The sequence below is a fragment of the Tinamus guttatus genome, unplaced genomic scaffold, assembly GCF_059628265.1.
Source record: "Tinamus guttatus ecotype Peru unplaced genomic scaffold, ASM5962826v1 Tinamus_guttatus_pri_ptg000297l, whole genome shotgun sequence".
Lineage (NCBI taxonomy): Eukaryota > Metazoa > Chordata > Aves > Tinamiformes > Tinamidae > Tinamus > Tinamus guttatus.
This window is the reverse complement of record NW_028288831.1, coordinates 901,159-926,707: the sequence shown is the minus strand read 5'-3', so window position 1 is coordinate 926,707 and position 25,549 is coordinate 901,159.

Genomic DNA, 25,549 nt, shown 5'->3' with positions numbered 1-25,549 from the left:
CTTTTTGTGCAAACATTTCTAAATTGGTAAACTGGGGATAACAATTCATTATTAGCTTCTGTAGGAGTTGTATGAAGCTTCATCAGCCAGTGTTAGTAAAGTGTTCGGAGATCTCTGAATGAAAGCTGCTGCATAAATGAATAGTATTATTGCTGGACTGGCAAATGTTAGTGCTGTTATAAAAAAATAAGTATGTAGGTAGAAAATAGCCAATCTCAATATTTATAAAATTTTTGCTTTCTCATAAATACAGAACTTCCATAATCCTCACTAGAGCTGTTGGTTATTTATCTGCATTTGAATTTTAATGAATAAAAAGCCATTTATTTGTCACAATTCCTACAGCTCTGGCTCCCTGCAAATTTCTGCTTTCCATTTAAAAGAGTTTATTTTGATGATTTTTAGCACTTGGACAAAATTGACTGAACAGCCCTACACCTGAAAAACCCACTGCTAACTCACAAAACTGAAATGGGAGCAGAAAGACAAGGTGGTCCCAGTAACCCCAACACTCTGCATAAATTGTGCCAAAAGGAAAGATCCATGAGTCATCCCAGATGACAACCTAACAAAGTTGTGTTGTGGCTCTGCTAGTTGGGAGAGGATGGTCCTTTCTGCTAGACAGAAGGATGTGATGAATGAGTTCTTGGCTGAATGTCAGGAGGGATCGGGTGGTCCTTGGTGCCTGATTCTCACATGGACTTTCCAGATGCCTACTCCAGGCACCTCTTACAGTATCCTGATTTTCTGGGACATGTTTTTCTTGCTCATTTTGCAGTTTTGAGAGGGCAGACCTGGGTAGAAAATATAGGTATGTCCCCTCAGCACATGCAATCAGGTCTACAAAAATGTGGTGGGTTCAAGAAAGCTCATGCTTTGCTGTATTCATGAACCATACACGATATGCAATAATGTGGGCTGAGTTTGCTGTGCCTGGGTCATGTGTGCGCTCCTGTGCTCATCCATGTGCATCAAGGAACTCTTGCATAGATCTGTGACAAGCCTTATACTTCACCTACGTTCATGCAACAATAAAAAGAAGGATCAACATTTTCCTATAATGGAAAATAATATGTGATCATACTATGAGTACATTATGCTGGCTATCTTACAGTTAGCCATCATAATAAGAAATAATAAGAGATAAGGAAATAATAAGAGATAAGACTGTTCCTGGATTCCAATGGAATTCCTCAGAAGAAGATTTCAGATGAGTATTTCTGGCCTGTTGCAGCCAGCCTTATAATTCATGTTGATATCTCTACCAAGGACAGAAAGTGGAAGAGAAGCAATCCACCCTCTTGCATCATTTTTTTTTTTTTTTTAGGTAGACGTATCAAAGTGGGAAGCAAGTCCAAATAAACACTTATATACTCTTTCCTCAAGAGTAAATGAAAACAGATGAAGCAAAGATAGCCAAAAATTAGGCCTATGTGGTCTACCTTGATATATAAGTTGAATCCAAGCAGGCTGAGCTTTCACTGGAGAAAAGAGATCTACTGTCTTCAAAGTAAAAAGAGGTTTGCAAAGGACTGCTGCTCAAATGTGAAATTCAGTTGTGCTTCTGTAATCTCTTCTGGTAATGCTCTGCAGCTATAAGGAGCAACAACAATCTCAGTAAATGAAGCTTTATAGCATCCCAGTACATTGGATAACTAATATCCTCGGTATACAGAGAAGAGAAACACAGAGATAAACTGCCTTTCTCCAAAATGTGCAGGGAGAAGCCAGTTCAAGCCAGTTTAAAAGCCATGTCCATTGACAGCTCATTCTCTGTTTCAATAGCCAAAACAAGGTCCTGGCTGCGGAACCCAATTCTCTGACCTGCATAATATCTCAAGTGATGTTTCTGAGATGTTTCCTGTATGTGGCTTTGTTTATTCTCTGAGTTCTCATATTGCTTTTGAGTCTAGTACTATGAACAGCATCTTGATCTAGGATATAAGATCTGTTCTACCAGATATTCCTTTTCCCCTCTGCTTCATGTTCTCTTTCAGAATCTATGTTCAGTACCAAGCTGGTCTTTCTTTCCCTCCTCATTTTTCTCAAGATATTAGAAGGTTTGCCAGGCAAAACCATAGGTACATTACTGATATAGTGAATATAGTGAAGCAGAGAAAGTTGCTGTATTTTGAGTTTTGCTAATGATAGGAAACAGGTTTAGTATGTGACAGTTCCACCTACACAACAGCTCTGCTAGAAGTGAGAGAAAACCTTGGCAATTGATTTCTTTTTCTTAATGGCAGGTGACTATCAAACAGGCGTTACTCCTCTCTGAGTAACCAAAGAAATTCGATTATTTTGTGTGTGAAGCAAATACTGTATTGTCTAGTGCCACAAAATACTGTTTTCACAAAGCCTATTGAAATCTACATTCCACTTTCCTAAATGTGGTTAGAATTGGCCAACAGATCCCAAAGCTGGCAGAGAGTGAAACAAAAAATTGCATAAACTTGTTTTACTAGAAAACATATCTAAAAATAGGAAAGGAAAAGTGCAGGATACAAATGAATTTGAAAACTCCCTGTTTTACTTTTTTACCCAAGAGAAATCTATTTGTCCAGCAACCCATTACCCTGAATACTGACTTTTTCTTGAAGATGTAGTTGATACTGACTCAGATTCGAGCATCAGCTATAGGTATTGTAAGGCCTCATCCATACAGTGAGGTATTAAAGCAGGATTCTGGAAGTGTGAGTTTTGCTTCCTAGCTGAACCACTGACTTGATGCCTGACAACAAGCATGTTACTTCATCTCTCTGCCTCTCCTGTAATTGATGGTGTTTTTCTTCTGTCCAGAAACTAGAGAAAGGCTCAGTCAAGGTTTTTAAGGGCTCCTGTATCATTATTACTCACAACAGAAAGTGACTTTGAACATAAAGGACTTTCAGAGCTCCTGCATCCAGACTTGCAGAAATCTGTGATGAATAGCAGATGATTGCTCTTTTGGAAGGACTGGGCTTGCTTCGAGTTTAATCAGTAAACAGCTTCTGATTATTTTTTTTTTCTGCTCTGTAAATATCCCCTGGTGTTTTTGAGCTGACCGTGGCCTACTGCTTCTTTCACACTATGAACTTGGCCAAATGCATGACATCCTCCTCCACTCACACGCCCACTGAATCACTCTGAGAAATAAATGCAGCAAACATTGCCCTGCAATTCAGAGCTGTCATCTGAGGGTGACCAATGACTCCTGGAATTTGCTGGACAGAGAGGTGGAATTTGTCCTTCAGGGACAGTGACCTTTCTTTCCCATATGAAGAACTGATAATACGCTGCAAATAAGCTGTGCTGCAAAGCTATTGCAAGCAGATGGGCACATGAAGACAGATACACTGAGATACCTACTCTGCGAGTCTCCCTCCCTCCCTTAAGATGAAAGGCATTAAACTGAATTAATATCTGGCTTTTTTGGCCATTTTGACAAACTAAGTCTCCACGCTATGTAAACATGAGCCAAAACTTCAGTTAACTTCTTACTTTCATGACACTAGGTATTACTTTTTTTTTTTCATACCTCAAAATAGGGCTGAATTTAGGTTGTGGTGCTTGGAAAAACATCTTGGTAATTCATTCTTTATACCAGACAATTTATGCATTCCAGCTGTTAGCACTCAGGCAGATAATGATCATGTATGTGACTCACTCCAATAGTAACACACAGAATATAAAATCCCAAATGGGATCAAATATAAGTGTAGGCACGAACGCTCACACCGGGCAGTGGCTCTTTATAGACACTCATCTCCCTCAACATGTACTATCGCAAATGCAGGTAGTCATGCTGGAAGAATAAATCTGTAATAACAAGCCATAAACAACCAAAAGCCTGGTGCATGAAGCTCAGGGTCCTGTGTAAACAATGCCTAAGATTTAACCCAAAAGGGAGAGAAAAGGCTGTTTTTCCATATAGTGGGGAATATAAAAAGGTTGTAGAGTAGGTGAAAATTTTAGACAATTTCTACCCTATTTTAGCTGATGCTGACAGTCTCTGCTACACTTGAAACCTTTCCTTTTTCTAGTTTTTGTAAGGGTTCTGATGGCAGAAAAAAAATCAAGTTGAGAAGCCTGGATTTCCTGGTAATCCACAGTGACTCTACTGACTGTCGAAGAGCACCACATGACATTATTTCAGTAGTGATTTTGCATGAATTTCAGCTGTTTCTGGGTTATTTATGTTTGGTTGTGGCAGCAGGAGGAGGAAGCCTGTTTCTGCTGTCTGCTGACTGCCGTGGACAGTTTGATTTAATGTCTGATTGCATTTAATTTGTGGCAACAGCCCAGATGCTATGGCCGTAGATGCCTAGAAAATCATTAAGCAAATGCAATAAGACACATGGAAACCTAAATCAGAGCCCAAGGACTCCTGAATCCTGAGATATTGTCTCATAGCTCCAGGACACTTGACTGTAGCCTTTATTCCTGGGTCTGAGCTTATAGCATGCCATTGGAGAGGGACCAAGAACTTGCTCAAGGCATGTTTTCTGCATAAAATGGACTGACCTATATATATATATGTATGTATATATAAATAAATATATATTTATATATATATATAGTAGCACTCCATTTATCCTTTGAGTTAAAGCTTAAACCATGTGTTTTTACATAGCTGTGAGGTGATAGCCTTTACTCTTCAGGTAAAGTGTAACAATTGAAAAATTGTACATTTTGGGTAGTACAGGTGGAACTGACCTAAAGGTTAAAGGCAAAGTATTTATGCATGTTGAGCAGCATCTTGCACTACTGGGTAAAATTTCAGAAGGCCTGGAGGCAGAAAAACACTGAAAAGATCTGTTCTTATTGCTAAGATCTAAATTATAGAGTTGTAGAAGCCTCTTCTGGAAAAAAAAAGGTACAAACTAAAATTAGTTTTAAGGAAATAAATACAAACATTAAATTCTGAATATGTACAAAACAAAACAAACAAACAAAACCGCAACAACCCCTGCAGATGTGCAGCATCTCTTTCACCCTCTTTTATTTCAAACTGAACTGTAGAACAGAACTGAAAGGAATTTGTAAAACACACTTTTATTGCCCGGCCTTTATTTTTCACCCTTGAAGTGTCACCTGGTTGGAGCTGGAGGGCCTTTATCTGCAGGAATATGATGCTAGATTTGAACTGTGGAACTGCTGTAAAACTGACAGCTTTACCTTGTTTGAGCAGCTTGGACCCCATGGAAAAAAAAAAAAAAAAGAAAAAAAAAGTGAGAAGAGTGAGGAAGGAGTGTTTATAGGCTGAAAATTGAGATTAGTCAAACTTCTGGGGTCTGCCCTAGGGGGTTGGAGGTGTTCCTGAGGACTGTTCTTATTACTATATTGATTCACTTCTGCTTTTAATCTGTTAGTTACGAATAGAAAACTCAAGTCAAGTTAGCTCATTTTTTTCTTCATCTTTCCTCAATGTCCAATAAATTTGTTCCTAAATGGAAATGAAGATCGACAGGGCTTCTTGTTTTCTCTATTTTTCCCCCTTTTTCTAGAAACAGCAGGTTTTTGTGTGCCTGTGCTTTGTAAAGTGGCATCTCACTCAAGCCCAAACTCTTTGGCAGTTAGATGGACTTAACCTCTGGCTCTACTCAGGATGGACCACATTAACTCCTGGGATAGAGAAATGAGGAGGTCCTTGTGCTGGGGTAGAAGGGGGAATCCGTTTGAGTCTTTTCCCTACATAGGGTATGGATACCAACGAAAAGATACCAAAACACAGGCTTGACCCAAGTACACCTCAGAGGTCAAACTCAATATAACCCTAAATACATCTAGTTATTTTTATGATGTGTCTATCTCATGCTGTATTGGAAAAGCAGCTGAAGATGTAATAAATAGAAACCATCGTCTTTCATGTGCTTTGGAGATGACTAATCAGAGCCAGGAAAATGCCTCACCTGCAGAACTAGAGTGTGATATTTCTAGCTAATGTTTTAAAATCCTTCCTGTCACCTGATAGAAAGACCAAGAGGAATCTGGTCCAAAGCTGTGAAAAGGTTAAGGTAGTCAGCTCTCTGCATGCAAAAGAACAACCAAACCGCTGCAGGGACAGTAAAACAGCTCCTGTCACCCATTCCCAATCTCTCTCTAATGTAACCAGAGACTTAAATACGACTGAGTTAATCTTTGAGGAAAACAGAAAATACTGTAACAATAAAGGTTGTAACATGGTTACAAATGAGAGCTACTGCTCCCCTCTGCATTCTAAATTCCTAGGATAATTCTACGGAGCTTCATTACCGGAGTATAATTGTGTTATAGAACTCTAAATCACCCTGCTACACTTAACTGGCAATAACATTAAGATAGCGCAGATATTCATTTTAATTAAAACATAGCCTCAAACTATTTCCCTGCTCTAAGAGGCAAAACTTTTTCCTCTTTTTTCTTTTTTTTTTTCAGAAAACTTTCATTTGTTCCCAGTGTGTCTCTGCCTCACCAGAGGGTCCAGAACCAAAATGCAATTAAGAAACACCTTTCTGCAAGCCATTTCCTTCCTGTGAGCATCTCTCTGTTTGAATGACTCTGCTGCAGGGAGGGGGACAGCATAGTTGGTTCTCCGCAGTGTGACCTGCATCTGTCTAATTCTCTCAGAGCCAGTGTGATCTAAAAAAAAATATGTTTATCCAGTTCCTGCTAGTTCTAGCTAGCTTTTCTGTTTTAAAGCAAACCACCTGGCCAAACCCTGAGACCTGCAGAGGCTGGTAAAACTGAAAAAAGCAACTAAAGACAACGCATGAAATGCCAACTGTCTGCAGCGCAATATCCTCCTTGTGGTTCATCTTTCCATATCAAAGCAGCTCATCACACATTTTTACACAGATGCAACTCAAGGCCCTTCTTAGCTTAGTATGTAGAAACCAGGATACAGAGAATAATGTGTTTGCAGATGCCTTTTCAAAGAGGTAACCAAGCAAAAAGTTGTGAGTGAGAAGTACCTTGAGATACCAGGTGTCTGGATCCTGAAAGCACAGTCATGCTTGAAAATGCATACACTTAGAAATACACATCTGTAGAAATACATAAAGTCAGCAAGTGTGTACATGTCTTACTGAACTCTTAAAATTATTCTCCAGATATGTAACTATTATGATCTCATCTCTGTTTTTCCTGTAAACTTCAATGCCTCTCTTCTGACTCTGGTGGTGCAAGAACTTCTTGCTAATGAAGAGGGGCCACTCAAAGAAAGTTTGAACCAAAATCCTGGCTAAGCTAGAATTCAGCTGTGTTCTGCAGGATCAGATAAACACTGTCTGAACCTGCATGTGTCACTAAAGACTGAAAAGGGCTCATCATAAGCACAGCTTTTGTATGCTGGAGGTGATTGCCTTCTGGAGCAATGATGCACACAGTTTCTGGGGGTCATTGCTGGGTATCTGTGGTGCCAGCAGTTTGCTCTCATCTCACACTGACTTCTCTCTACATCACACAGATACCAGCACTTCCACTATAAATTTAAATTTGACTGCATGGTTGAATGGACTGTACATTATAAATAGATTCACTATGCATCAGTTTCATCAATAAAAATAAATAAATAAATAACAGCAGAAACGAGGAAATAGCCACTGACACTTTTCCCACCATGGTTTTTGTACAGGCTTCATTGGAAGACTGTTAAGTTGGCTCTGAAATGTACAGAAAATAACATTTTATAAATCTTGAGAGAGTTGAGTCTACTTATGTTGTGTTCTCAGTTCTAGAATGGATGATATTAGAGACGAGAAATGACAATCTTATGATGCCTCAAGGTTTCCATGCAGGGATTTCAAACATTTTTAATTTCACCAATTTAACTTAATTTAAATTTTACTTAGAGGTAATTGGGATGAATTAATATAGTTACAATTATACAGAAACCAATCTATTAATGTCTGGAAAATCTTGTTAATATGGTAGCAATTTCATGGATACAAAACAAAAATCTACCCACTTAAAATAATCTACATATTTCACTTTCAGATAATAATAATTAAAAACTTCTGAATTTATGTGAATTTTTTTTTCCCAAAAATTTTTCTGGCTGATTATCATTGTTATCATAGCCATAGTACCTAACAAACACAAGTAATCTTTTCAGCTTAGGGTTATATTTTTCATTTGCATTTTTACAGCACCTCGAAGAGTGGTATCCAGGATGTGGCATGAACTGTTACTTCTATGTAGGTAAAATAATACATAGCCTAACAATCAATATTCTATTAAAACAATATGGTACTTTGGTATTATAGTCATTTTGAAGGAGGCCGAAGACAGTAAAGAGTCAAAAGCACAAGAGTAATTGGAATAATTTTACTGGAGTGATATATGTTGTAAACTCTATGAGCTGGGCTGAGATCTTTTCTTTGGCATCTCCTCCAGCTCAAGTTAGCAAATTCCAGGTGGTAGCTTTTGGCAATAGTGGGAAGGTTTATAGAGATATAATCCATAGGACTATATGTATTGTGCTGATTGGTATGAAAATTGCAAAATCAAAAGAAAATAGAGGAAATTTACCTTATGGACTGGAAATGATTGGATTGTCTGATTATGAGGAACCCATTTTTATGAAGATGAAAACTCGGTTGACTGCTCAAGGGTAAAGATCCAGTAACGTGTTAAAAAATATTAATGAGAAACTTTGAATATATGTTGGGTCCAATTAGGTTAATAATGCATGGAAATTTATCAGAAATGCAAGCCTTAACTAGAGGGCTTCCAAGTAAGAAATCCTACTCCAAAGCATCTTACAAAGAAGTGCTAAAAACTGTGCCATATTTGTATTTGAAATGCCCATCAGTTGGATTTGAGTGACACATTGGAAGAGTTTGTGAAAAGCCAAGTATCTCAATCTAAATTATGCCTGGCATGTTTCAGATTTGATAAGAAATAATAAGCAAACTTGATAAGATTCAGTTTGAATGCCTATCTAAAAGTGTTCCTAACCATCTGAACACCTTATATTAAAAAAAGAGGGCAAAGACTAGATATCTTTTAAGTAAAGAATTTTTTGAATCATTGCTCATTCTTCTGGTTATGATGGGAAAAGTGCAAATACTAGCATAGTAGTGGTATGCAGGTATGTGGTGGGTAATTCAGCAGTTTCTTTCTTGAGAGGAGGAAGACAGGAAAGAATTTCTGTGATATTTTTCCAAATTCAGTTCAATCTTGCAGAGGTATTTGGATCAGATCTGCAAAATGAATCTAAAATCAACAGAAAATACAAGCATCATATTAAAGACACTTAAAAAATCAGAATTTCTGTTCCAGCAAAATTATATCCTTTAAAACAAAACCTCCTGCAGACGAAAACAGTCTATTTAGTTTATCACAATAAGTAGATTTTTCCCCGCCATGTAAGTGAAAACACAAATAGATGATGTTTCATTCATTTGAAAGCAATTTAGTCTAGGGACTAATGAGCTGATGATGAAATAGAAGAGTAATCATTCTGAAGCCAACGCAATGGAGAAATAACACTGTAACTGTGATTTTTGCTGGGCTGGGCTCCTCTGAGACCTAAGAATTCAGGGAAATATGTTTTAGGGTTTTTTTCTTCCTTTTGCTGGACATTTTGGTTTTGGTAAATAGATATTTACCTGGAAAAAGCCTGCTTTGCATTTGAAAACTTCTGATCAGTTCAGCTTACAAATAAACACTGGCTGGACATTGTCTCAGAGTAAAATGAGATGTGAACTTCAGCTAGAATTTCTCTGAGATTCTGACCTTTTTGTGCAAGAATACAAAACGCAAGAACACAAAACACAGAATACAGCTTTTAAATATAAAAGCTGTAACATTGCTATAGGCCAGTCATTTTCCACTATTGACCATTTAAGAAAAGGCTTTCTGAATAGCATGGTTTTTCCAAATATTGTTTCACTGATTCTTTTTTTTTCCCCAGCTCCATCTTTTTTTCCTTCTTCTCCTTTCAAAGATCGATGTGTTATAGAGGCGGAATTGTGTGGTATTCTGGACCATGGAAATCATCCCCGTGGAGATGGAGCCGCCGATAACAGTCTGTTCTGCGCTTGTGTTCACTCTAATACTGCTCTTTGGACTTAATAGCACTCAGGATGACTTAGTTATTTCCTGGCTCTGTTCACAGATCATGGGCCTTTCGGCTACTTTTAGGAGTCCTATATTCTTTTTTTAACCATACTTCACAGCCTGGGAGATGACGAAGTCCTTGTGACTCACAGAAGGGCTAGTTTTGCTCATATTGGTTAGGCTTCTTCCAGAAGAAACTGATCTCTGCATCTGCGAATGGAGGTATCAGGATGAGATTAATATGAGTGTTTATGGTAATCAACTATGTTTTCTAAGTGCAAGCTCCTTTCTGAGCTCCAAATGTAGAAGGCAAGTGTGTCTGAGTGCACAAATACAGACATAAATGACCTCAGGACCTTAAATGTTTTCTGTATTTCGATAACCTACTTCTATTTAAGATATATGAACTTTAGAATTCATTTCTCTCTCTCTTTTTTTTTTTTTTGAATGAACAATATGGCTGCCTGAAAGCAATATTAATCAATAACTAATTTCATAGTTGGACAACTGTTTTTAATGACTTTGTACTTTTGATGCATTGTTACAAAAGGCTTCGGATCATTCCCATAAGAACTTGTCAAGGAAAGGGCAAATTCATTTACTTGTCATCATGTGAGAGCCAAAAGGCTCATTAGACTAATTAGGAAGAGAATCATTTGGGTTTTTGCTCATTGAAACACAGCAAAAAACCTCTTGTCCCTGATTGTGTGAAAGGAATTTGCTGTACCTATCAAAATAAAGGTGCTGCAAGTGGACATAAGACAGGTAAAGCTGTCACAAGTTAGCTTCTGTTGTGGAGCTGAAAGATCTCATTGCTCATGTCCAACGCAACATCTTCTGCTGCAGGAAGTCATCTGGCAAGGATTCCATCCTCTGGCAAGGATTAACTGGCTTGTGAGCTTTTCCAAGGAGCTCAGGAACCTTTTCTGGGTACAGCTGTGGCTGCAGTAGCTGTGAGCGAAGCCCCTCGACCCTGCTGAGCGCAGCCGCTAGCAGAGTCCAACCATTGACCAAGAATGAACACAGCCTGAAAACTCTTGTGGGTGACAAGCCCTTAAATATGGACCAGGGTAACCATATGGGTTTTGTAATGAATCTCCTAGCTTTCAAATTGAAGTGTTTTCTTTGCCTGCTTTCTCTCTTTCCTCTCTCTATCTTTAATGCACATAATTTCTAGAAATAGCTGTCATGTTAGTGCCCAAAGGTGGCTGTATTTCAGCGCTGGTGAAGTGATCCCAGTGCTGCTCTGTTGCTGATTCTGCTCTTGTTAGCCAAAAATGACCAAAAGGGGTGTTTATCCAGCACAGATAGAACATATTGAAAGATGCATAATGTCGATATTAAGTTGTATCCCTCTAAAGCAATGCTTAGATGAAGTAATTTTTTATTGTCATGGGTGTCCTTGAGGCTATTTGCTTCCCGTTTCTTTCATTTCAGAATTTGGATCCCCATGTAATTAATTAAACAGCATCTTCACAGAGCAGGTGATTTAATCATGCAGTGACACCTGCCCAAAGCTTTCAAGCAGCAACACAAGAAAAGGAGGCAAGTATATTCTTTACTAGGTAGGCATGGTTGATGGAGAGGAGCACAAAGCAGAACACAAATATCTTAGTTTTGTGGATAAAGGGATTTGGTCCAGGTTATGCTTTTGATCAACATAGCTCAATTTTCCTGGAACACAAAAGATCATCCTGCCTACCAAGAGCTTACAGGGCCACCAAGCAGGCTCAGAAAGGCAGGCTCCAAGCTGATGAAAGTGGGGAAATAAATGAGGGAACAGTGCATGTTTGTTCATTTTCCAAGTCTGTTCTTACAAAGTGATGTGGACCTTCCAGCTGGGCTTCGCTTCTCTGTTGTTGGCCAGCAGGTCCTTGCTTGCATTTCACCTGGGCAAAACCAAGAGCCTTGGTATAGAACAAGGAAATATTCCATGTACAAATAGCTAATTCATTGATACAAGGAGTGCAGGTGATGTAATTAGCACTGTTTGCCACTTCAGACTCATGATGTGAATAATTTCAACTATGCAAAACCACAAAATGAAAATTAAGAAAAAATAAAGAATTCAAAACATTTCCCCACATTTCCTACAGAATACTGTTTTCATTCTAAAATGATATTTCTCTCTTGAAACAGGCCTCTTCATTCTCTGTTACTTAGAAAATAAAATAAAATAAACAGTAATAAATGCCTTAAAATAAAAGTAAACTCTTCATTTTTGTGTCAAAATATGCTGCAGAATAACCTTGAAACCTTTGTGTTCTCCATGATTTTACTTTGTTTTGACCACTGAACCAAGTGAGTCATTATTTGCAAGGCTCTAGATGTTAGTGAGTGCTGACACTGCTGACTGTACCGAGGATGAAAACACAGCATGCTGTATCCATCAGATTAAAAGAAAATGCTTTCTGCCTATTTTTCACCCCTACCCTCTTCCCATTGGTTAAATGAATGAAATTAACTCCAGAGCTTTATTGTCTGAGGCCAAGGAAAGTTCATGAAACCGCAAGAGCTGAGACTGATAAATGTCCTTGCGATGCATTGCAGGAAAATGCAGCACATGGGTGGCTTGCAGGGAGATGTGGAGGCAGCAAAGGGATGTGATGGGTATCGTGGCGGGCCACGGTCCCAAATGGACCAGCACTGCTGCCCCTTGCCATCACAGTGCCCCCATTCCACGGTTGGTACCATATAGCTCTAGGAGGCTGCTAGTCAGTCATTGAAACCCGCTTCATCCCCTATATCTATCTCCTAACCTACTCACTGCTGGGGATAGTTGCAGTGTTTATGAATCAGAATTGGTGGATCTGGTAGGGAGAGGCATTCCCCTTACAAATAGAGTGTCCTTACCACCAGCTCCAGCTTCATCTCTAGTTTTAGCCAACGCCATCATGTGCAATGTGTTTGGCCATGGGAATACAGTGTTTTCACCCCAAAGGCTGCTGAGCTGGAGAGATGAGTGCCAGTAGCAATGCCCCAAACATCATCTGCACTCTGTTTTGAGAAGCTCAATCATAAAGATCATCATGGTGAGGCCATTTTCCAGCTGTAAATCCTCATTTGTTTCTTTTCTCTCCTTTCTAAATGCAGAAAAATGCTCAATCTCTACTTTCATATGCAAATTTAGCATCTTTACCTGCTTTTCCCTTTCCTTCATGGTCCTTTATTGCAATAAGAAAACTTGAACTTAAGAAAGAAGAAAAAGATATAATCCTTTAGAACAGAGTGATGAAAAATAAATTCCTGCTGCTGAAAATTGGGCACTGGAAATCTGTGTGGAAAGAGAGCTAACATTTACCCCCTGCGTACATTCACACTCTCTAACTCACTCTCTTTCTCTAAACTCGCTTTTTTCAGATCTTGTTTTACATAAACTTTTTATTGGTGATAGACTGAACAATAAAGCTTGTAACAAAGCAATCAATACACATTACTCAGCATGGGTTAGACACAATATTGGAGACTCTACAGACAAGTAAAGCAGGGAATAATCTTGTTCCTTATTCCATTTGAGCAGCAAAGGAAAAAGCAGGACTGGCTTCTACATCAATTCCTTTCTTTCCATTTACTTGTTTCAGTCTTTGTGATAATCTCTTCTTGTGAGACCATGACATGTAGGTGCTCTCTTGAAGAAGATGTTTTCCTTAAAATCCTATTTAAAAGACTTTGTTAACTCTCTTTTAAAAAATCTGTCATATTTAACAAGCTTCTGGGACCATTTGTAAGTGTATGGGTAAGCCTGCTAAATTTGAATTGCTTTGTTGTTTATAAAACAATCCGGCCATCGAAAAGAGTTGTTTTATTCTGTTGTCAATAGTGATGGCTATAGTAGCTGTCCTCTTTGTTTAGGACTTGTGGGACAAAAATAAGGGCTGCAAATAGCGCTCTCACAGTGTTGACTTCAGCTAGTACCAACCAAATTTCAGCTTCCACTCAAAAAGGGGCATTTTCCCTAACTCAGAAGCTGTGAGGGATATCCTGAAAATATGGCCTGGTTATAACAACGTAGTGATGCCTGCCTGAGCCTGCAGACAGCCTGGAGCAACAGCTCTGAGACAAATGAGTTGCTCCATCCACTGCAAAGATTTGTGACCTTTTGGGACCAGCTTCTCCGAGTGTCCCAGCCAGTACACGGCAGACAAACTACCAGAGGAGATAGCCCTAGTGAAATCTAAGGTTAGCTCCTCCACTGGGTGGATTGAGAGGAAATCTTCCTCTCAAAGACTTGCTTTAGCTTAGGAATCAGTCCTACTGTGAAATAGGAGCATTTCTTTGTCCCAGTAGGGCAGGAGCACAGTGGGCACCTCTGCCACCCCATCGTTTCCCCTGCTGTTCATTGCAGTCACCAGATCTTAGACATATCAGCAATCTCATATTTGGTACTTTGTAGCACTTTATAAAATGGGGGACCAAGTTAAAATTTAATCTCATATTTTCCCTTGCACTTCTCTGGAAGATGCAGGTGTGGAGGATGCCATGTGGAAATCACTGAATCCCAAGAAAAGCCAGATGGATCCCAGAACACGAATTGCTCTGAGCAGGACTAGTGAGTATATGCGGGGAGGATATTGCTAATGTAAATTTGCCGATGTAAAATAACTGTGTCAACAGCATTTCTGAAGGTTATTTTTAGCTTACAGATTCAGTGTCTTTTGTGGGCTACAGTCAGACTGACACAATAGACTCTTAATGACTTCTTGGGGACTTCATTGTCTTTTTCTATACACAGCTTATTAATGTGCCCTCTATGCTACTCAGGGATGCAGGAGCCAATAATGGCTTCAAAGGGGTCATTGTGGTCCAGAGCATCTGTACATACGAATAAAAAATAAGCTGAATAAATACTCACCCACTAATCCACAGCACAATAGATTGTAATCAGTCTATCATGGTAAAGATTATTTTTTATAGCATCTTTTCATCCAAGGCATTTTTCAGAACATCTTTTCATCCTAGCACTCTGTAGACATTATAAATTGATCATCTTAAGTCCTTTGACATAGCAGAGAACAGCAGAAGTGTCTTAAGTGGTTGGAAGTTGGGACTAGCTTATGGCAAGTAGAAAAGCAGATAAAAGCCTGATTTTTCTTTTTCTCAGAAGATTTTGTAATAATCCCACAAAAGCTGTGCTCTTTGGGCATTGGAGGGAGTGGGCACATTTCTCTCTAAGAAAAATGTGTATAAGGACAGTATCCTGAGCAGCAAGAAGAAAACAGTTGCGAATTTCAGAGCAGTCCATGATCAGTATGGAGCCACTGGCAGAGAGATGCACCAAAATTAAACATGCACAAATTACATTTGCCTAGATCAACGTAATTGGTGTAGCATTTGATTCAACTAGGGATTTCACAAAGACAGAGATGTTTTGGCCTGCTGGAATTCTCTCATCTTGTCCTCATGTTTAATTAATACTCTGGTGATAAAAGTCAGTGGTCCCCCAAAAGTGGTGGAAAATAGCTGCTATGACACCTCCCTTCAAAGCTGATTTGCTGTTACATGTGTGTGGTTATATTTAGATAGTGAATACTACAAAAGGAATTATATTCTCCTGCTCAGTCATGTAGATTTCTTTGAAATTTATGTTACAAGATTAAAGAAATATTGGAATGACAAAGCATTGCTGAGTAAATGGCTAGAAAAGGTTGTTACTCAGTGAATATATAAAAGATTAAGGTAGGGAGGAGTCACCATCCCTTAAGGTGGAGAGGGAACAGGAAGGCTGAGAATCTGACACTGTAATAGGAGATGGCACAACTTCCTGGTGCGAGCTTAGGAAAACATTAGAAATATAAAAGTACTATATGAAAACAAAGCAGAAAGTCCAGATAAAGGTCTTGCAGATGATTTGCTCACTCAGACCTGTCACACAAATATGGAATTCCACTAATTGCCATGGGCAGGTTTTTCCAGAGGCACAAAGCAGCATGGAGGGGCTTTGCAGGACGGCACCAGCAAGACGTGTGAGACACGGAGCCAGTCTCTCAACAGGGTGCTTATTTGTTTTCAATCTTGTAACAATCTTTGATAAACTTTCCAATCTGGGGTTGACCTGTGCTGTGATGGAATAAAGATTTTTCAGTCATTTCTAACTTGATTTCTGAGCATGGTTTCCAGACAAAGCTGACACACATCCTTTCGAGGCAGTGAACCTCTATATTGTGTCAAATCCCATAGTTTTTAAGTTGCCTGCTAACCTAGCATATGAAGGAAAATTCGCTAGAGTTTAAGCGTATAGCACATGTTCCCTTGGCAAGACATGCCAGAGAAGAGAAGAGTTACCATCCTTTTTTGTGTGCCCTGAATTTTCGACTCTGCTCTCCGTGTAGCATTTCTAGTTTTCTCAGAAAAACAGTCCCTGTGGCATGCAGCAACGGGATCCACAGTGCACATCTCATAGCTCTTCTCACTGTGTGGGTCTGTATCCTGAGAGACTGGATTAGCTGTGCAACAGGATTCCTGGAAAGCCCCAGCTGCAATGCTGTTTGAGTGCACCATATGGTATGGAATACCATAGCTTAGAGGCATTGATTCCAGGCAGCTTGTCTCTCCTGGAGAAAGTCCACTACCTGTTGGCAGAAGTCTCCATATGACATGATCCACCTGACTATTACTGGTGTGATGCAGAAATGACTAATCCCAGTCCTCCATAATCCACTGCTTCAGCCCAGAGAAATGACTGTGCTCTCAAATAACTGGAACAGAGACTCTAGCAAGCCCTGTGAGCTGCAAGAAGAGTTTTCTGCATTCAGTTGCTCAGATATATTATTGAGACGATTCCTGTTTGATTTAATCTCCAGTCTAAACCAAAGAAAGCTGACTATTTTTGTGTTCTTGCTCCAGGTCAGATAGGTGAAATCTTAACCCTCATGAAAAGCAAGGGAGATTTGCCATTGACTTTGGGGCTTTTGTGTTATTCCCTGTCTGCTTCCTGTTCCAACTTAAGAAGTTTTTCAGATAGATGGATAATATATAGAATTCAAGTGTATAATGAAAAAAAATCATATCTATGTTCTTTTATCCTATCCTCTAATACTATTTTTGCACTATCTCTGCCCATAATCACTAATGTATTTATCTCTCCCATTGTGTCACCAACCACAATGTAGGTAGTTAAAGCCTCAGCATATTCCCTAACTCTGCCTTTCCTTGTGGGAAAGGAAAAAAAAAAGGAAGAAAGGAAGGAAGGAAGGAAGGAAGGAAGGAAGGAAGGAAGGAAGGAAGGAAGGAAGGAAGGAAGGAAGGAAGGAAGGAAGGAAGGAAGGAAGGAAGGAAGGAAGGAAGGAAGGAAGGAAGGAAGGAAGGAAGGAAGGAAGAAGGAAGGAAGGAAGGAAGGAAGGAAGGAGGAAGGAAAAGAGAGAGAGAGAAAGAAAGAGAGAAAGAAAGGAGAGAAAGAAAGAGAGAAGGAGAGAAAGAAAGAGAGAAGGAGAGAAAGACAGAGAGAAAGAGAGAAAGAAAGAGAGAAAGAAAGAGAGAAGGAAAGAAAGAGAGAAAGAGAGAAAGAGAAAGAGAGAAAGAGAGAAAGAGAGAAAGAGAGAGAGAAGAAGAAGAAAGAAGAAAGAAAGAAAGAAAGAAAGAAAGAAGAAAGAAAGAGAAAGAGAGAAAGAGAGAGAGAAGAAAGAAAGAAAGAAAGAGAAAGAGAGAGAAGAAAGAAAGAAAGAAAGAAAGAAGAGAAAAGAAAGAAAGAAAGAAAGAAAGAAAGAGAAGAGAAGAGAAAGAGAGAGAGAAGAAAGAAAGAAAGAAAGAGAAAGAGAGAGAAGAAAGAAAGAAAGAAAGAAAGAAAGAAAGAAAGAAAGAAGAAAGAAAGAAAGAAAGAAAAGAAAGAAAGAAAGAAAGAAAGAAAGAAAGAAAGAAAGAAAGAAAGAAAGAAAGAAAGAAAGAAAGAAAGAAAGAAAGAAAGAAAGAAAGAAAGAAAGAAAGAAAGAAAGAAAGAAAGAGGAGTCCAATCCATGGAAAAGATAAGAAGTGAGATGCAATCAAAAGCATGGAGTGTCCTCCCCTCCCTTTGTGCACCCATTGGCTAATTCAGAGTACAACTTGCAAGATTGTACAATATCCAAACCGCTTTTATAAAAATAGCAGGCAATTCTGTAAAAATAGAGCAAACTTCACCCCTTACTGAGTGCATCAGAAGCGACCACATCACAGAAAAAAAAAAAAAAAAAAAAAAAAGTCAATGTTTTTGCCTTAGCAATGGTTTTTCTCCAGGCAACTGTATTGCAGAAGAGCACAGCAGTATCCTCCAGCTCTTGTCTTAAATACCATTGCAAATCAATTACCTTTCAGGCCATAAACTTCACTTAAAGAGGCAGAACACAAGCAGACATTTCCCAGTAAGAAAAACAATTATATTGAAGGTTGAGTGTCTTAAGTGAAGTGTCTTCTGTGCATGTGTGAGTGTGGGTGGGAATTGAGATGGAAGGGCCATAAGGAAATTGTCTTAAACTGTACGGTTTGTACGCAAAATGCAAACATATTGACAACCAAGTTAATCTCCAGAGCACAGGCAGCCAGCCACAGAGGAGAAAAGGATGTCTGAAGGACAGGCAATGAGCTCTTCCAGAAAAGACCCAAGAGTGAAAAATCAGCTACCCCCAAACACCACCCTGTAGAAACAAGACATCTCCAATTCCAAGATAAGTTGTAAAAAAACAAATACAAATCATCCAATTCATTCTCTCATCCAATAAATATTTAATTCCCAAATAATGAATCTTTTGATAAATATTTAATACCCAGACACCAACATATATGGCAAAGGAAAGCAGGTGCTCTAGTAATTTAAGGCGATTGAGTTTATACAAGAGTGTCTGGTGAGAGAACTGAATAATTCAGATGGGGATGAGGCAGGAAGGAAAGTCAAATCATGGTGATGGTGTTTGTGGTTCTTGTAAGATCTGTAGTGCAAGCAGGAGAGTGCCTTCAGTGGAAACAAGTTTAATATAGCTCCTAGCAACTTTTGCCTTCCTGTTTTATGCCAAGGAGCTGCTACCTGTGGGCCAGGTTCTTGGCAAAAAGGACATTGATCATGTCCAAGCAGCAGGTGCATCACTGACTGGTTACCTCCCAGGAAGCATCTGCCCATTAGCTGCCATGCTTAGAGATTTAACACTACACTCTCTGAATCTGCTTTTCCAGTCCTTAAAGAGGTTTCTTTTTTTTTCAATTAACCAGATCTCCATATTGCAACTACTGTAATGTCCATGCTTTGTATGTAACCTTTCTGCTACTGGAGCACAAGGCTCTGCAAGAATATTCCACAGATCCTCTTTTTGCAGACAGAGTGTAAGCCTTTCTAGCAATTGGACTGCACTGAGAAGATATCTCTTACCCTGGATACTGCACTAACCATGGGTGAAATCTTCTGGCACAGTAGTGCACTCTGATGACTTGACTAAATCTGAAGGCTGAGATAATACTGCTACCTCAAGACAATAGGTAAAAGGAGACATGCTCTGATCTCTCCAGCTTTTGGTAAGGAAGACCTATTTCTATTTTCTTACTCCAACTACATTACTATTGGTGCAGGAGGAAGACAAGGAAGTGATACTACTATTAGTAGTATTATCTCTACTACCACTAATGGGTGCTATTAACCCTCAGGTCAAGCTCGCACCGGTTAGTCCATGCACACCAGAGCAACTCCTTTGAGCTCACGACAGAAAAAGCCCTTACATATCCAAGGCACATGGAACCAGGCACTTGGACTTACTCAGCAGGCTGTGCTTGCCATTCATTTAGCCCCAGTCCCACAGTTCTGCACAGTCCCTGGAAGACAGCGCCAGGCACCGTGCGCGGTGGGAGGCAGCTGACACGTGCTCCCTTTTCTCTGAGGATCAGCATTGTTCTGCTAATGCCTCTCCACCTGGATCTCTCACTATATTCTCCCCTGTGGAGAATATGCTCTCTGTCCATGCTAGACGGTTTCCTCAGCATTTCATTATATAATGCCCCAGGTGGTAAAGAAACACCTTGTCTGATTGACTCCCCAGCTGCTGAAGTGGGAATACTGTGTTGCCTGTGGATGTTGCAAGTTCTCGGTGATTTGCAGGACAGATTTCGCTGGCAGGGCAGTTTGTGTTTGCAGAAGCAGTTTTGAAGCTCAGCTTAAGGATGAGTAAGTGCCTGGGAGAGTGGATGCTATGTTTGGATAGGATGAAAGTTGCTTTGGATAATGACTTAAATTCTGCCCACGATGCAGAACCTAACAATGTGAACCCAGACACCCCACCTTAAAAGTTATCACTTGTCAGCTGAGACTCCATGCCTGGTATCATGCAAATTCTTTGATTATGGCAAATGCAAGGTACTTAACCCTAGTGTATGCTCTACTAAAAGAGTGGCAACAGGCTCTTAAGTAACTCCGAGAGCCACAACTTGACAGTTTATCACAGCCTCATTCTATTTCTATCTAGGGAGCAAACACATATTTGAAAGCAAAATTCATAGCTGTCTTGGAACCCAAACATAAAAGCTCATTAAGCAGCTGGTGATATACTACTGAAGGTGGACAGGAAAGTCCTGCAATGCACATTCCTTCCTTAACCCATAGAAATAGTAGAAGCTCTTTAGAGTGATTATCTGAATATGCAATGCTTTTTGACTTAGACCTTCTTCTGCAGTATGAAGTTCTCTAGCCCTCACCCAATAAGAGAAAAATGGAGTCAAAGAGAAGAACAGAAAAATAACATACTAATAGGACCCTGCTTTTATTTCATCCCTGCCACACATTGCAGTGAATTTGTGTAACACATGACCACACCAATGAAGCTGGAAGAACTGGGATGCTGAGGAGTGGCGCAAAGAGAGCAATGCCAAATAAACCCCAAACTTGCAACAGAGTGGGTGGGTAAATCTAGGTTCCTTGGGGAAAATCAAACTCTACTCTTTTCAGGTAATGGGAAGGAGTTCAACTGAAACCTGCTAAACACCTGAGTAGAATTTGCTGCCTGAATATTATGAAGCTTTTGGACACCATCTGAAATTTAACTGAAAGAAAACAGCTCGATGTACACCTTCAGGGAAGCTAGCTAAAGCATGTGCGAGCTCCTTCTTGTCTAAGGATCCACTAGAGATCAATTAAACCAATTCCCTGCTTTCAAAGCAATGGAGGCCAATTATTCCCTGTAGCAGAGAAATGCTGCTCTGGCAGAAGATAACTAAGTGGATTTAGTACATGATTTCACTCTAGATCCTTTCACCAGCCCTGCTCTATCCCACTGTCTGGTCAGACAGAGAGCCTCAGTCTTGTGTACTGTCAGCTCATCTGCCCTTTTATTAGCTTGTATCAGACGGTGGGATCTATCCTTGTCCATTAGGAATGCAGAGAACTTCAGTGTCCGACACTCACACATGGACCTTGCTGACCTTGCAGAACTCCAGTAACATTCACCCCTTCCCTTTTTTGCCAGCTCTGTGCATACTCTCTTGTCCTTGTCCTTCTAAGTTTTCCAGCTGATAGGCAAGGGAGAGCCCCTCTGGCTGTGGTTCTGTTCTTGGAATAGTCCTCAATATCCACCTAAAATAGCTCAGAAGCAAAGAATTTCAGCTACTGTAAATTGGTGCTACAGCAGAGCTTTGCCAATTTACATCAGTGTTGGATCTCACGATGAGACTGGATCCTGACAGAACTGCTTAAAATGCTTACCGTCTGTCTATATGCTGGGTTTAGTTTCATCATATTATATACAACCCAGCTTACAAATCTCGGTTTGAAATGAAGATCCAAAGTGAAGGAGAGTGAAAGAAGGTATCTCTGCAAGTGGCATTGGGCTCTTCTTTTGCATCTGGCCCATTTCCTACAACTCCGTCTATCACAGAAACATGAGACATAAATGGTGCTATTTGTTGGTTTCCCAAGCTTGCGTCATGCAACAGCCTCAGTGGGAATTATCTTCAGTGGTGGAACGGGACAATTACCCAGCTAATGAAGCACATTTTCCTTTTTCTTCTCCATCATAAAGCTGCATGGAACCTGACTTTCCACCCAGCCTCGCAGAGGAAGAACAAGCGCTTTCAGAACGGGCCCCCGATCAGCAGTGCCAAATGCACTTTACACGCCTGCTGGAAAATGAAATGACTGATACCATGTAATTAGGTCTTAATTATTTATCATTTTTGTTTAATTATTGCCACTTGGAAGTTAACAGGTTATAAAACTCTTGGGCTGTGTTTATTAAGCGTTGGTATATTATTAGCATGTAAGTGCCATTTCTGAACGTTAATGAAATATCTGTGAAAAGCCCATGGCCGGAGGCACTCCAGTATTGCACAGCCATTGCACAGGGGAACTACAGGAGCTAAAGGCTAATTATGCCTTGCAGGCATGGGGCACGAACACAAGAAGAAGGGCAAAAGCCAAAAGTACCATCATTAGTCTGCACACTATGGACAAGGTCTCTTTTGCCTTTTCCTTGTGTTATCTGCCACACAGGGCAAGTACTGCAGAAAATGGTCCTGCTGCAGGGTGGAACATGTGCAAGAAGGCTGGAGCTGCCCTGAGCTTCTTCATGTTGGCTGCAGTGGTGGGGTGGAGTAGTGATGTCACTAGTGAATAAAGAATACAATATATTAAGAAAGAATACAAGGTAGTTTGGAATCAGGTTATCTGTATGCATGTGCTAGGAAAGGAGAAGACTGACCAGCAGAAAATGACAAGACAAAATGAATATTCTGCAAATGCAAAGGTAGATTTTGTAAGGGAAGAACCATGTGGCATGAAACCTGATTGATGCTGGTTATTATTGGTACTAAGATTTTGAAAACTGAGCTTGAAACATACTTTTTCTCCTATTTATAACACTAAAACAATGAACATTTAGTCCTCTTCTATGTGTCCATAGGTGCAAAGGCACATTCTGTGAAACCTGTGATATAACCAAATCCAAGTACAATCTGAAAATATCCCAGGCACAATTGCACATTCAAGCCTTCAGCACCAACCAAAGCTCCATAGGAAGCCTGTGCTGGAGAAGGCTTTGACTTTGCTTCCTTATCTGAGATTCATGTCTCAAATAAGAACCAAGTCTACATCAACTAAAACACTAAACCCCTCTGCATTCCCTGCAGTGAAATGCACCCCATGTCGGCACCTGAGCTGGTTTCCCATAGCTCCATACCCTTTTCCGAATCAGAAGTTAGCAGGGATGTCTCTGCACTACTCCTGTCTCAGTTCTTCCTGTGCTGTCTGCTCCTGTGGCCCAGAAGCAACCTAACACCAAGGGATTTGCCTGCAGACACCAGTACTACACCTGTACTGCTACTACCAGCTGCCAGTTCCTAAATTATAAATGGAAGGATATTTCATCAGAACATTAAAGGGTAAGAAATGTCATTTGTACTAACCAAAACTTTCAGGAAGAAGACAGACCATAAATTATTTAGACAAAAAAAGTCACATTTTATTCTGCTGGATAGTGTGATGGAAAAAAAAATGTATGTTTTCTTCCTTTTCTCTAGGGGAAGAAAAACTGCAGAGGAGGAGGAACTGCTTGTTTATCTAAGTGGCTCCCAGTGACCTCCCAGTTCTCTCTAGTATTTTGGGATTTCACCAAAATGTGTTTCCTAGGTATAAATAGTTGGATATCTGGTCTTCCTTTCTCTTGAAAGACACAGGCCTAGGGAGTTTTAGAAAAAAATTCTTTCTCTTATTGTGAAAATAGGCTTTTTGCTCAAGGAAAATGTAGCGTGACCCGGAACACTCCTTATAGAGAATGGCACAACCAATGGTTAATTGGAGCGTCTTGGCCTTCTTCAAGCTGGTTCCTCCCCTTTACATTTGAGTAGTCACAAATCTCCTTCATCTCAGAGAATCACTTCAAAATGTCATTCAGGCCTAAAGTTCACTCAAAATATCCCCTTTTCCCCACCTGCTCCCAAACTGGTATAATTTCTGTGGCAGGAGCCGTAACACTAGAACTGCATTCAGACAAAGATGCTGTTTGAACTTGCTTCACAAATCGGGCTGAGATTTCACCTTTCATATCTTCTTCTCCTCTTCCTTCCCTGCCTTCCTTCCCATCCTTGTGTAATGTGGACATGCCACCTCTGCGGGACCTTCTGAAGCCACTCATGCCTGGGAAAACAGCTTGACCTCCCAGAAAGCTGTCGGTCTCATAAACATTAAAATCCTGCTCTGATTAGATGCCTGAGATTACTTTTAAACTGAGATTATTTTTATTGTTAAGGAGATTAGCATCTAATTTCATTGTTTCCACTCTGCCTATAGAAAATGGGCTGGGGAGAAAAACATTACAGTTTTTCTTTTCTTTCTGTTTTCTTTTCTTTTTTTTTTTTCCTATTTCAACCCTGCGCCAGGCTAATTAAGAAGCCGAGGTTAAAAAGCTCATCATAAACTGAACAAGTTCCAAACCAATTTCATTAGGATGCCAGGGCTTCATTGATTTAGGCAGGATTAGCTATTGTGAAATGGAAATGATACCATTAGACACATCCCCGCTGCCTCCTGCATCTTCCACCTCCCCACGCATCCCGATGCATCCCCTTCTCTTGCCCATCCCGGCTGGCTTGCTCAGCTGAGGCACAAAACTGGCTCATTTTCTTACGGGGAGTTTAAGCAAAAGAGCCAATCAGCGTTTATTCGTCTGGTGCAGCTGGAGTCAGCTCATCAAACAAATTAACAGGATTTTCATGGAGAGTTTTGCCCAACATACCACGTTTTACTTCAAGTTGACTAAACAAACCTGGGCTGTGTTTCCCTGGAGGAGAGAGCAGGGTGTACGGAATGCCTGGGGACAGGGAGAGGGCACCTTTGCCATCCCCTGGCCAGGGGCCAGGATGGTGCTGCTGATACTGCACTTGCTCAGGTTGAGGCTGGCCGAGAGGGAAGGGTTTGGGACCAAGTGTCCTCCGGAGTCACAGCAGCTGCTCAAGTGTCTCCTCATGAATGACAGGGGGTACCACACTCTCTGATGGTCCAAAAGGGGAGGCAAAGGAAAAGCAATTCACTAACGAAGGGGAATGGATGCATTTAGGGGGAAAGAGAAGAAAGGAGTAGCTAGCAGAACAAGAAAAAGAGAGCAGTAAATTTGCATGTGAAATCTCCCAGATCTGTGAAAAAGTGAGAGAAAAGCATTTCTGGAAAATGCAAATTCAATCTTGGCCCCAGGGTTAGTCAAGCATCTATGAGGAGGAAAGTTCACAAATCATAAATTGGTACTATCATACAGCTGCATGTGAACCCACCATATGAGCAGCAAGCAATCTGTATATGTACAGAGTAGGGTAGAATGAACTCAGTTCATGAAGGAGAGGGCTGCCAGGTCAGCTTCCATTTCAAAAAGAAGTAAAACAGTCACCATGAAACAAACCTGTTTAACTAATTTTTTACTGCTGGTCTGTTGTCTCCATTCCAACACACAGAGGAGGAGCATTAAAGGATGCGTTCCAACCTGTCTCTGCAGTGGTGGTTGAGCTGGTGGAGGGTCCACCAAGATCTTGGGCTACCTATTGAAAAGCTGCTCTCTCTCTGCTTCAGAAAGACAGAGCCTGAACCCTCCAAAAAGCT